Raw genomic sequence first — 12,346 nt, forward strand, 5'->3', positions numbered from 1 at the left:
TTCTTGAATGAATATTTTTTAAGAAAGCAAGCACTGCAATTGGTGGTCCACAGTTTAAATTTTTCCCTCAAACATTGTGCTTATTGTGATAAATACAAATTCCATGTATAATTCCATATGTTAAATTTTCTTTTCTTTTTTTTTCTTTTTCCTTTTTTTTTTTTTTTTTTTTTTGGAACAGAGTCTTCTCTGTCACCCAGGCTGGAGTGCAGTGGCATCATCTCAGCTCACTGCAACCTCCACCTCCCAGTCTCAAGCAATCTTCCCAGCTCAGCCTCCCTCCCCGGTAGTTGGGACTGCAGGCACACAGCACCTCACCTGGCTAATTTCTGTGGTTTTTGTAGAGACAAGGGTTTCGCTATGGTGCCCAGGCTTGTCTCAAACTCCTTGAGCTCAGATGATCCACCTGCCTCGGCCTCCCAAAGTGCTGGGATTACAGGCATGAGCCACCATGCCCAATCTTAATTCCATATATTTCATGAAAGTGGGAAAATGCTTTCTTCAGAGGCCACAATGTAGAAAACTCTCCTGGGTTTTTATTCTTAAATTCCTTTTTAAAAACTCTTTATTTTGGCCAGGCATGATGGTTCATGCCTGTAATCCCAGCATTTTGGGAGGTGGAGGCGGGAAGATTGCTTGAGCTCAAGAGTTTGAGACTAGCCTGGAGTTTGATGGAGTTTGAGACCCCATCTCTACAAAAAATAAAAATTTAAGGTTTAAAAAAAACTCATTATTTTAAGACAATCTTAGAGAAAAGTTACAAAAATAGTACGGAGTTCCCCATACCCTTCACTCTGTTTCCCTTTATATTAAATACCCCTTCCATAACCATAGATCAATGATCAAACCTGAGAACTACTACTGTTAACTAAACTGCAGAATTATCCCGATTTCACTAGTTTTCCATTAATGTCCTTTTACTGTTCCAGAATCCAATCTAAGATCTCAATTTGCATTGGGTTGTCATGTTTCCTAAGGCTCCTCCCACCTAAGACAATTTCTTCTCTCCTTGTCTTTATGACCTTGGCACTTTTTTCAGTTATTGTGTAGAAGTCCCTCATTTGTGTTTGTCTGACGTTTTCTCATTGCTATATTGAGGAAATGCATTATTGGAGTGTATACCATGGAGGTGATGTGGCTTCTCATTTGTCAAATCAGGGAGTATATGATATCTACAGGTATTACTGGCGATATTAACCTCCACCACTTCTCTAATGCGGTGTCTGCCATGTTTCTCCACTGTAAAGTTACTATTTTCCCTTTGTCATTACCAAATATTTGGGGAATATCCTTTGAAACTATGAAAATACTACGTTTCTGTTTAAACTTTTATTTACCAACTATAGCATCCATCAGGAGAGATTGTTGGCAGTAATTATTAGTGTGTGTTATGATGATTTTCTATTTCTTGCATTTCTTTTACATGTATTAATTGGAATTTATCTGTAAAGAAGAGTTGTCACTTCTCCCCCGTTTATTTGTTCAGTTCATTATTTATATTAGAATGGGCTGGTGAATGTTTTTATTTTATTCTTTAAGTTGTAAGCTAATACTGTCATCATTAGTTTTGTAGGTCAAGCTGTTCTCACTTTAGCCAGTCAGAGCTCTTCCAGGTATCTCTTGTGCTTTTTAAGCATACCCTTATCTTTTTGTTTTGTGTTGATTTGTTTAGCATTTCCTTACTATTTGGCATTCCCAGATGCTCCAGCCTCATTCTGTATTTTCCCCACCCCAGCTCGGGGATCAACCAATTCACCAAAGAGCCCTTGGTTGCTTTTATTTAGAGAATGGTGTTTATAACGGTGCTACTGAAATGTCACAAATTTATTGTTTTGAATATTGTCTTAGGCAAGTCAATGCTTCAGGCAGTCTCCCATCCCAACCACCCACTACCTTCCCATAGAACAGAAGGCACAGACCCTTTGTCCCAAATGTAAGCAGCATATTGATACACAGCCCTGCTTACCAAGAGCAGTATTTTGTTTTTAATTCACAATCATTATGACAGGGGTAACAAAGGTCACATTGGATGCCAGTCTTAACCCTGGGGCAGGATCCTGGACTCCCCAGCTGTGGCAGATATCACAGTCTTTTGTTGCTAGGTTATGAAGAGGTACTGGGAGAGTACAAGATGCAAGCAGGTCCCATAAAAGAGGTCACAGTAGTTTGAGGCCATGGAGCAGGCACTCGGAGTCAGAGCAGTAGCAGTCTCCAACCAGTTGTTTCTATATCTAAAGTATCAGTGGAACCATACGTGCACATAGCAGCTGATTATCAGCCTTGCTCTTACTATCTTATGGTGCCAGTCTCTGCAAATGGGGTCCTAATTCTCATTAATGACACTACAGTCCTGTCATTTTCACCTTCTACCTGACAGGCAGGACTTGGACTCGGGAGTCCTTTGAATCCCCATTTCTTCCACACATCAGCTGTATCATTCTAGTCAAGTCATTTGACCTCTCTGAGCCTCCATTACCTCAAAAGGGATAATGAGATTACCTCCCACACAGCATTGACTATGTGATGGAATCCATATGAAGCACTCAGAACAGTGCCTGGCACATGGTAAATGTTCAACAAGCATTAGCACTATTGCTGTTATTAGTAAGAAGTTTCAATGCAGACCCCAAGAGAGGGTTCTTGGATCTCGCACAAGAAAGAATTTGAGGCAAATCCATAGAGTAAAGTGAAAGCAAGTTTATTAGGAAAGTAAAGGAATAAAAGAATGGCTGTTCCATAGGCAGTGCAGTGGCTTGAGCTGCTGGCGTAAGGACACTTGTAGTTATTTATTGCTTATGTGCTAAAAAAGGGGTGGATTATTCATGAGTTTTACAGGAAAGGCAGGGGCAATTCCCGGAACTGAGGGTTCCTCTCCCTTTTAGACCGTATAGGATGACATTCCCATGGTATTTGTAAACTGTCATGGTGCTGGTAGGAGTGTCTTTTGGCATGCTAATGCATTATAATTAGCGTATAATGAGTAGTGAGGATGACCAGAGGTCACTCTTGTCACCCTCTTGGTTTTTGTGGGTTTTGACCGGCTTCTTTACTGCAATCTGTTTTATCAGCAGGGTCTTTATAAACTGTATCTTGTGCCAACCTCCTATCTTGTGACTTAGAATGCCTAATCCCCTGGGAATGCAGCCCAGTAGGTCTCAGCCTGAGGCTACCCAGCCCCTATTCAAGATGGAATCGCTCTGGTTCAAACACCTCTGACCTTTCTGCTACTACTACTACTACAAATAATAAAGATTATAATAAATGTTAGCCATTATTTGATCTATCATTGAGATTTTTTTTGCATCCTCCACAGAATCAGCAGACATTATAGAATTCACTATATTCCCTACAAAAGAAACTTTGGTATTTTGTCAAGATGATACTACAACAATGAAATGGAGAGTTCTACTTCCAGTTATTAATTACCCAAACATATCTCATATAACTAATCAACTTTGCATGGAATGGTAAGATAATGAAATTTTTCTCTGCTCTATCTTTATGAAGCCAGGAACAGTAATTGCGCAGAAGAAATCCGATCTCTGTTGGGATGGTTAGGTATGTTATTAATTAGTTTTAATGCTGCAAATACCTTGGGCACAATTTTAAGGTTTGTACCATGTGTAATTATACTCCAGAATACCGGAGGCAAAAGTAATCTTAATGATAATTTAGTTTGATAAATTTGTTTTGCAAAAAAGATCATTGAATCCCAGAAAAATAAAGTGACTTTCCCAAGGTTACATCGCCAGGTAGTGTGTCTACCTCAGGACCTCCATGCTTTTTTCTTTCAGACACTAAATATCATCCTGCAGATGATTAATTGGTACTTCTCAATCAGAGGTAAAATTTTGTCCCGATGACTCTAAACTTTAGCCAGCTTCTGTGTTGTATCCCATGTCTTCCAACTCGTAGCATCCCAACAGGTGAGTTAAGAAAAACTCATAACAGTGATAACAATACCCTTTCAGCTTCCAGAGTGTTAACTCATTTTATAATCACCTTAGCCCTGGGATCACCATACTGTAAATGAGAAAGCTTAAGCTCTCGGATCTGGAATTTGGAATAACAAACTCCTCTCTTGGTAATCAAGGAAGACTTCGTGGAAGAGGTGGTATTTGAACTATGACTTAAATAATAAGTAGAATATTACCCATTGGGCCAGAGCAAAAAAGAGGAAGGCAATCCAGGTTAAAAAAAAACGACAACAACAGCGTGAGCAAAAACAAGTAGGATATTAGAATGTTCATTAAGAAACTTCCTCTCCTGCTTTGATTTAATGTATAAAACACTGCACAGGAGGCGTCAAATGATAGAGATATTTTTATTGGTCATAGAATTTCAAGGGCTTATCAAATGGTTAATGAGCAAGGATTGTGTACATTTTGTGGTTACAACTTTAACTAATAGGCAGAATGGGAATTTTAATTTTATCATGCAGTGTCCATAAAACAGAATCACAGTACTGTAATTATTAACATAATCATTAAAAACAGTTTAGTTAAATTTAAGAAAACCTAGACACATCAAGACATAGTGTCTTCATCAAAGCAGCTCAAGTCCAGATAAAACAACCCTCCTAAATTGACTGTGATGCTTTGAAATAAAATCCTTGGAGCGCCAATTACAGCAGTCTCTGAAAAGCAATTATTATCAGCCTCCACTGCTTTTCACCACGCATTCTAATTTAATTACATCTTCTCTGTTTAAAATGTAGTACTGTACTGAAAGATATAGCAGTAGAAAAAAAGAGTTCATGTTAATAAAAAAGTGTTTTTTATATTGAGGATAATTAGTCTTGGTCTTACTGTTTCCAAGAGAGACATGGGATTATGAACTCATTAATTTCAAGTGGTCCTTGCTGCAAAATAATTTTTTTAGTGTTGGGGGAATTGTCATCCCTGGATGGAGAGGATCTAGGAGAGAAGAGACAGAGCTTGATCATTTTCAGCATCCACCCTGCCTGGGCTGCTCAGTGCCTTCCAGGGATCTCCTCCAGTCCAGCTTCCTTATTCCGAGCTAAATCAAATTTACAGATTTGTTTTATCGATTGTGAATATTTAACAATTGCATTTGGCTTCCAACTCCTGTAGATGAAACAGCCATTTACACAACTCATGAATTCTCTTTTCACATCTATAATGCTGGGGAACAAAGTGGATGCGTGCTTCCCTGGCAGAAAACCAAGCCATACTGACTTTTTACAGAAAAGGCTTTTTCCTGCCATTCTCACAGTTCATTGTTTATCTGGAGACACTAAAATTCCTCTTGTTTCTAAATGTACCATCTCCCTGGATGGTGGTGAAGAATCATTGCATTTTCTGGGTGGAAAGAGTCATTTTGATCATATGCCCACTGATTTACTTTACAGATGAGGAGATCAGAGGTATAGTTCTTAAGAGGATTCCTCAAGGTCACCAAGATATTAGGCAAAACAGGGACTAGGCTGTAGGTCACCTGCATTCCAGTTCCACTAAGGCAGGGAATATTCTATGGCAATGAAGCCTATTTGATTCTGAAATCAATATTTGGCATTGACTTATAGAATGAGGTTAATCTCTACCCTATATCACTTTTTTTTTAACCTTGGATGGTCACTGCTTCCTAGAGTCTTCATAACACTGTTGCAAATCCACTGTGAATATTCCTTTAAAAAATTTCAATTGTACATCTCTAGACCCTATGTGAGACCTTCTAGATCAGAATGTACCATATACACTAAAGTTTAAAACAGTTGATCCTTAAATAAGATAGCTTTGAATTGCATGGGTCCATTTATAAGTAATTTTTTTAACAAAACTTATGTCAAGTGTGCCTGCCTCCCCTTCTACCTCCTCCACCTCTTCCACCTCTGTAGCCCCTGAGACAGCAAGACCAACCTCTCCTCTTCCTTCTCCTCCTCAGCCTGCTCAACCTAAAGACAACAAGGATGAAAACCTTTTTGATGATCTACTTCCACTTAATGAATAGTAAACACATTTTCTCTTCCTTATGATTTTCTTAATAACATTTTCTTTATCTTACTTTATTGTAAGAATACAGTATATACTGTATATAACATGTAAAATATGTGATAATGGACTGTTTTTGTTATTCGTAAGTCTTCTAATTCTTTTTTTGTTATTAGTAAGCCTTTTGTAATTAGTAAGACTGAAGCTTGAGACTTAGTCTCTCCCCTCCTACCTGCACTTTGGCCCCTGCTTATTTAGCTGTTGCAGTGGTGCTGCCTTCAAGCTTGATGGCATGATAGGTATGATACAGTGACCACTACCAAACCCTGAAATGGTGTTGGTTCATAATGGAAATCTACATGTAGCGTCAGCTACATAAATTGCAGAGCCCAGCACCAAATGAAAATGCATATCCTCCTGTGCAAAAATGATTAAGAATTTCTAGACGGTGATGGCAAAGCATTAAACCAAGTACTGAACACTTGCAGTCAACAGTAGGCTATATGAGTAGTTAAGTTTGGAAGGAGTCAAAAGTTATATGCAGATTTTCTAATGTACGGCGGTGGGGTTGGTGCCCCTAATTCCCATATTGTTCGCGGGTCAACTGTATTGCTCTTCCCCTATAGCTTTCAGCCTGGGTGGAATAGGTTGAAGGATTATGTAGATATCATCAAGGTATCTTTTCTGAACCACACGTATTTAGCACTTCTCAAACAGGGAGGGAAGGTAGTAGCTAGGGTACTCTTAAAAAGAATATCCCCCGATATGAATACTGTTGCTCTAAAGAATACCAGGAACAAAGATACATCAGGTTAAATATTCCACAAGTAGAGTAAATGGGTTCTATGTATTTATTTCCAGCTGCTTATACTAAAAGCCACAGATATGATAGAATGATTGAAAAAAAAAGGCAAATTAATGTAATAAAGATGGCCAGGGAGAAAAAAGCTGTACCAAAAACTGAGGTTGATGAAATTTGCTAAGATAGAGCACGTAGCAGCCTCTGAGCTTCGTGGCATCCAGTGCAAAAAGGAAGTGCAATATGCCACAGTGCTCTCGCAGTCTAACTGCAATACAAAAGAGTATTGGATTTTTTCCCAAGCATAAAATTCTGAGATATTTTAATGAGAATTTATGCACTGAACGTCACTGGAGCTGTGTCTGTCCTCACAGCCTTTAGAAAGATACAGAAAGAGGCCAGGAGCAGTGGCTCATGCCTGTAATCCCAGTGCTTTGGGTGGCCGAGGCGGGTGGATCACCTGAGGTCAGGAGTTGGAGACCAGCCTGGCCAACATGGTGAAACCCCGTCTCTACTAAAAATACAAAAATTAGCTGGGCGTGGTGGCCCGTCCCTGTAATCCCAGCGACTCTGGAGGTTGAGGCAAGAGAATCACTTGAACCCAGGAGGCGGAGGTTGCAGTGAACCAAGATCATGCCACTGCACTCCAGGCTGGGCGACAGAGTGGGACTCTGTCTCAAAAAAAAAAAAAAAAAAAAAAAAAAGATATAGAAAGATTATCTGCAGGGTTGTTCCAGCACATGTCCAGTACATAGGTCAAAGCAGTAGGATTCTGGCCCCTTCATATTCCTTGATCTCATGTTATTGTGCATCATGAGGAAACAAGAAGCAGAAAAGGACACTTAGGAAGGGTAATACAGCATACCTGGCTTTGCCAGTGTCATGTAGATAAAAATTCTCCACATAAAACAGTTGCCAGGCACAGGGAATATAGCAGCTCCCACAGCAGCCTCAATGCTAATGATTTCTGTAGGGATCAAATCAGGGTAGCTTTGCATTAGATGCATTGCGATTCACCAAGGCCTCACCCATGAACAGGGTCTTAAAGACACAGGCATCCAACCAATCATACACTTTAGATAATTTTAGGGAAATTCGATCTTTACTGCAGTGGCTAACTGCAGCACCCCTTAAATTACCATCTCATGTCAGTGTAAAAACCAAGCTGCTGCTGCCTTTGGCTGAAAATTATTTGACTTGTTTGTTATTCTGTCAAAATATTTCTTAAAACCTTTCTTAAGGCTACAAAACAAAACAAAATAACTCCTCCAGGTCAGAAGCTCTCCAGAGAGCCATAAAGATAATGTTTTGTTCACCTAAACGGGGAAAATTATTCAGAACAAAACCTCATAACCTGGCCTATAGGTTTTACCTAACTCCTTTTGAACAGTGCAGTGGAACTCTAAAATATGGTAAGATTGTCCTTCAAAGGAAGAGGCTATCAAAAGGAATGCAAAGAGTCTAATTTAGTAATATTTTATCGAACAACTAGATTAGGACTCACATAATTTTACTCTTACCATTGCAACTTACTGTGTGTTTTTCAATTTTGTTTTTAAACCCCGGGCCTATTACACTAACAGACATTATCAGGCATATCACTGTATCATCTCCCAGGGAGGAGGTGGCCTCAGGACCAGCAGGCAATTTTGTCTGAGCCGCCAAGTGCTCTGGGGAAAGAGAAATGGCATTCCCTCACCAAGGGGATTTCACTGTGGACCGTGACTCATATTGCTAATTGCTCCTGTGCCTAATTCTCAGGCCATGCTTGGAATCATTCAATTCAAAGGGGGAACTCATGAGAGATTATTCCTCTTTTGCAAGTTTGGTACTCAAATTAAAGAATGAAAGTTACAGGTCTCCAGGCCTTTCCTTTCTTTATTGATCTTTACACAGACTTTACTCGTCTGCTGTTCCATCTCAACCAGAGAAGACTGAGGCTCTATGTCAGTCTCGACTTGATACACTGAAGATTTTCCATGAGAAATTCACAACTGAAAGCCAGCACTGAATTTAGCTACTTTACTCAGGGTTGGACTGAACAAAGAATTGGATGGTTAAATCCAGGAAGCTGTCAGAGCGTTTTGGAGCCTGATGGAAGATGGTGTCTGCGTAACATTGAAGACTGAAGTTTTAGACTTAGTCTCTTCCCTCCTATCTTGATTTTGGCCCCTGATTATTTAGCTGGTGCAGTGGTACTACCTCCAAGCTTGATGACACGATGCAGTCACCACGACCAAGCCCTGAAATGGTGTTGGTTCATCATGGAAATCTGCATGTAGGACCAGCTACGTAAATTGCAGAACCCAGCACAAAATGCAAATGCATACCCTCCTGTGCAAAAATGATTAAGAATTTATAGATGGTGATGGCAAAGCATTAAACCAAGTGCTGAACACTTCTAAGCACAGGACCCTGTGTGACCGTGAAGCCAGCCCTATCTGTGTGGTGGCTCCCTAGAGAATGAGAAAGTTCTCAGCAGCTTTATCAACATAAGACCAGGGTTTTTCTCCTGATCTCATAGACTCTCGGGATGGAGAAGAGCTTGGGGTCAGCAGGTTCTATCACTTTCTTGTGACGAACCCTCTTCTGCTGCACCCTGCTTTGTGCTCTGCCCCTCATGATTCTAATCTGTAGCCAGGGTTGCAATTTCTGTTTTAGAGCCCTAGCTCCTTAGATCTTCCTGGCCTCCAGAGTTGAAGGTCCTCATTTATTCGGTCAAACATCACTATCGTCTTCAACGATTCATTCTGATACGATTTGAAGTCCCTTTCCTAGGCAATGAGTATTCACCTATACTTCCTTTACCACATTGCACCCAGATCAGAGGATAATATTCTTGGTGCTGTCCAGCTCACAGAATTGCCTACTGCCTCAGCCATTGTCCCAGATATGAGTTTTGTACTCTTAAATAACTCATGTCACTTCTCTGAGACCCAAGAATTCTCCCTTAGAAATGAAAGCATTGGCCGGGGGCGGTGGCTCACGCTTGTAATCCCAGCACTTTGGGAGGCCGAGGCGGGCGGATCACGAGGTCAGGAGATCGAGACCATGGTGAAACCCTGTCTCTACTAAAAATACAAAAAAATTAGCCGGGCGTGGTGGCGGGCGCCTGTAGTCCCAGCTGCTCGGAGAGGCTGAGGCAGGAGAATGGCGTGAACCCGGGAGGCGGAGTTGCAGTGAGCCGAGATTGCGCCACTGCACTCCAGCCTGGGCGACAGAGCGAGACTCCGTCTCAAAAAAAAAAAAAAAAAAAGAAATGAAAGCATTAATAAGGAGAATTCAATTGACCATTACAAATCCTTCTGTCATTCTGTCACTCTCCTAAAACATTTTAAAGTTATGTAGATGGGTGTAAAATGTTTCCCCAAATCATACAAGAATATGCAGATTCTCAGAGGCTAAGAGCTCCTGAGATGACACATCCCATAAAATCCTTTTGATGGGACCATTTCTGGAAGAAGTGTAGCCTTGAGCATCTCCTGCCTCCAGTACTAGTGGAGGGGAGAGGGCTCCATCCAAGCACACTTCCCACTTTCTTCACATTGTCTTATAGGGCCAAAAATGCAACTTCCTCCTTTAATTTTGAAGTGGCAGTAACTTCTAGCTTATCTCTGCAGGAGAACATGCTACAGAGATAGAACACAGGACATCAGGACCACAGAATGGAAAGGGCAGATCCATGAGTCACACAAAAATCAAAGGTAGTGTTTGTCCAAAGATAAAGCTCCTATTTTTAGTATTTTGCCCCAGGCCAGACTAGCTGGTTCCACTTAGACACCAAACAAAAACCAAAAAACTCTGAAGCGCTAAATATGATCATCTTATTGTACATTTTACTAAGGAATTCCAAATACAATATTCTATTTAATCTTCACAATATTAAGACTGGTCAATATTATTATCTTCTTTTTACAGTGAAGCCTGGTACCATACTCATATGTTGCTTTAAGGATACCATAAAAGGTGTCTGACCAACCCAATAGTATTGTACTTGAAAACATTACATTTATAACAAGAAGAAAGAAAAAGAAAATTCATTGAAGTTAGAGGAGTGGGAGAAAATGCTAAAACACTCAGAGAAAGAGAGATAATAATATAAATGGGATGACCACTAAGCACCTTTCTAGCTCTCAGCATTCTAACTCAACATTTCCCAAAGTGGTATCCCAAAGAACACTGGTCCACAGGCTAGTCATAGATATGCTGAGAACCTAAGTGTTTCATGCTTAAACAGGCTTGAGAAACTAATAAAGTAAAACCAGCTAGGTGCAATGGATCACGCCTGTAATCCTAACATTTTGAGAAGTCGAGGCAGGAGGATCACTTGAGCTCAGGAGTTCGAGACCTGCCTGGGCAACATAGGAAGATCCCATCTCTACAAAAAGTCAAAAAAATAGCCAGGCATGGTGGCATGCACCTGTGGTCCCAGCTACTTGGGAGGCTGAAGTGGGAGGATTGCTTGGGCCCAGGAGGTCAATGCTGCAGTAAGCTATGATCACGCCACTGCACTCTAGCCTGGGGGAAAGAGTAAAACCCTGTCTCAGAAAAAAAAGTAAAACCAGGTACTTTGCTGTATGACTCCTTAGGGTCATGGACATGTATTCTAAATCTCCTAATGGCAGATATTAGGCATAATTTAGGAAACATTTTTCAAGTTCTTGCAGGCCACTTGCCTGCTTCTTTTTACATCAGGAGTCCAGGACCTGTGGTGTAGTTGTTGATCCTATTTCCAGGTAGCCGATAAAGTATCTCAAAGCACTCACTCTGAGTCATTGCATCTTTGCTGCTCTCCGCTCTGAGGAACTTGGTTAAGTAAAACCTGTAAATAATGCAGGAAGAAAAGAACAGCCAGTCACATCTCCATTGGCTAAATCAATGCTATACCTATCCCAATTAAAATGCAACTTCGATCTGATTCAAGGACTTTGTGATCTCATATTTGAAACAAGAATCTGTTCTGGATAAGTAAATGATATTTGGATCTGAGGCAATCGTCATCAGTTCCTTATGGTAAAAAGCCATTTCCAATGATTTCCATATAATTAGATGTTTAAGGTCTTTTTCCCTCTAACCACCCCACATAAAACAGATGCTCAAACTGAATGTTCGTGAAAAGTAAATATCAGAAATATATTTGTATGCAATTTCAAGAATATCTGCTACATGGGCCTCTCATCCTTTTATTCTTGGTTTAAGTAACTTCTCCAAAGTCACTCAAAGCCATTTCTCAAAAACCATCATGGAATTCCAAGTCCTTTGTGTCAGTGAAGGTACTGGGATGGTGCAAAGTGGTAATGGAGCCAGGTGGGAAAGGGGGATTGAGAGCCCTTTATGCTTTCTAGGTGAGATTGAGTGATGGTCATTAATACAGTATTACAGGGAAAAATTAAATCAGGCAGACCAAATGGAACAATCCTTTAAACAAGAAGAAATTGTTTGCAGGTATAAACAAGCATGAAATAGAATTCTGCTAATGAGTTTTCATTACTAGCTAAATACATAATCAAACAATTTGGGCTCTATTCACAACAGTGAGAAATCAATTATTCATCAAAAATCTTAGGTTATGTATTGACCACCTTGGTATGTGTCT

Source organism: Nomascus leucogenys, chromosome 21 (assembly GCF_006542625.1).
Source record: "Nomascus leucogenys isolate Asia chromosome 21, Asia_NLE_v1, whole genome shotgun sequence".
Taxonomy (NCBI): domain Eukaryota; kingdom Metazoa; phylum Chordata; class Mammalia; order Primates; family Hylobatidae; genus Nomascus; species Nomascus leucogenys.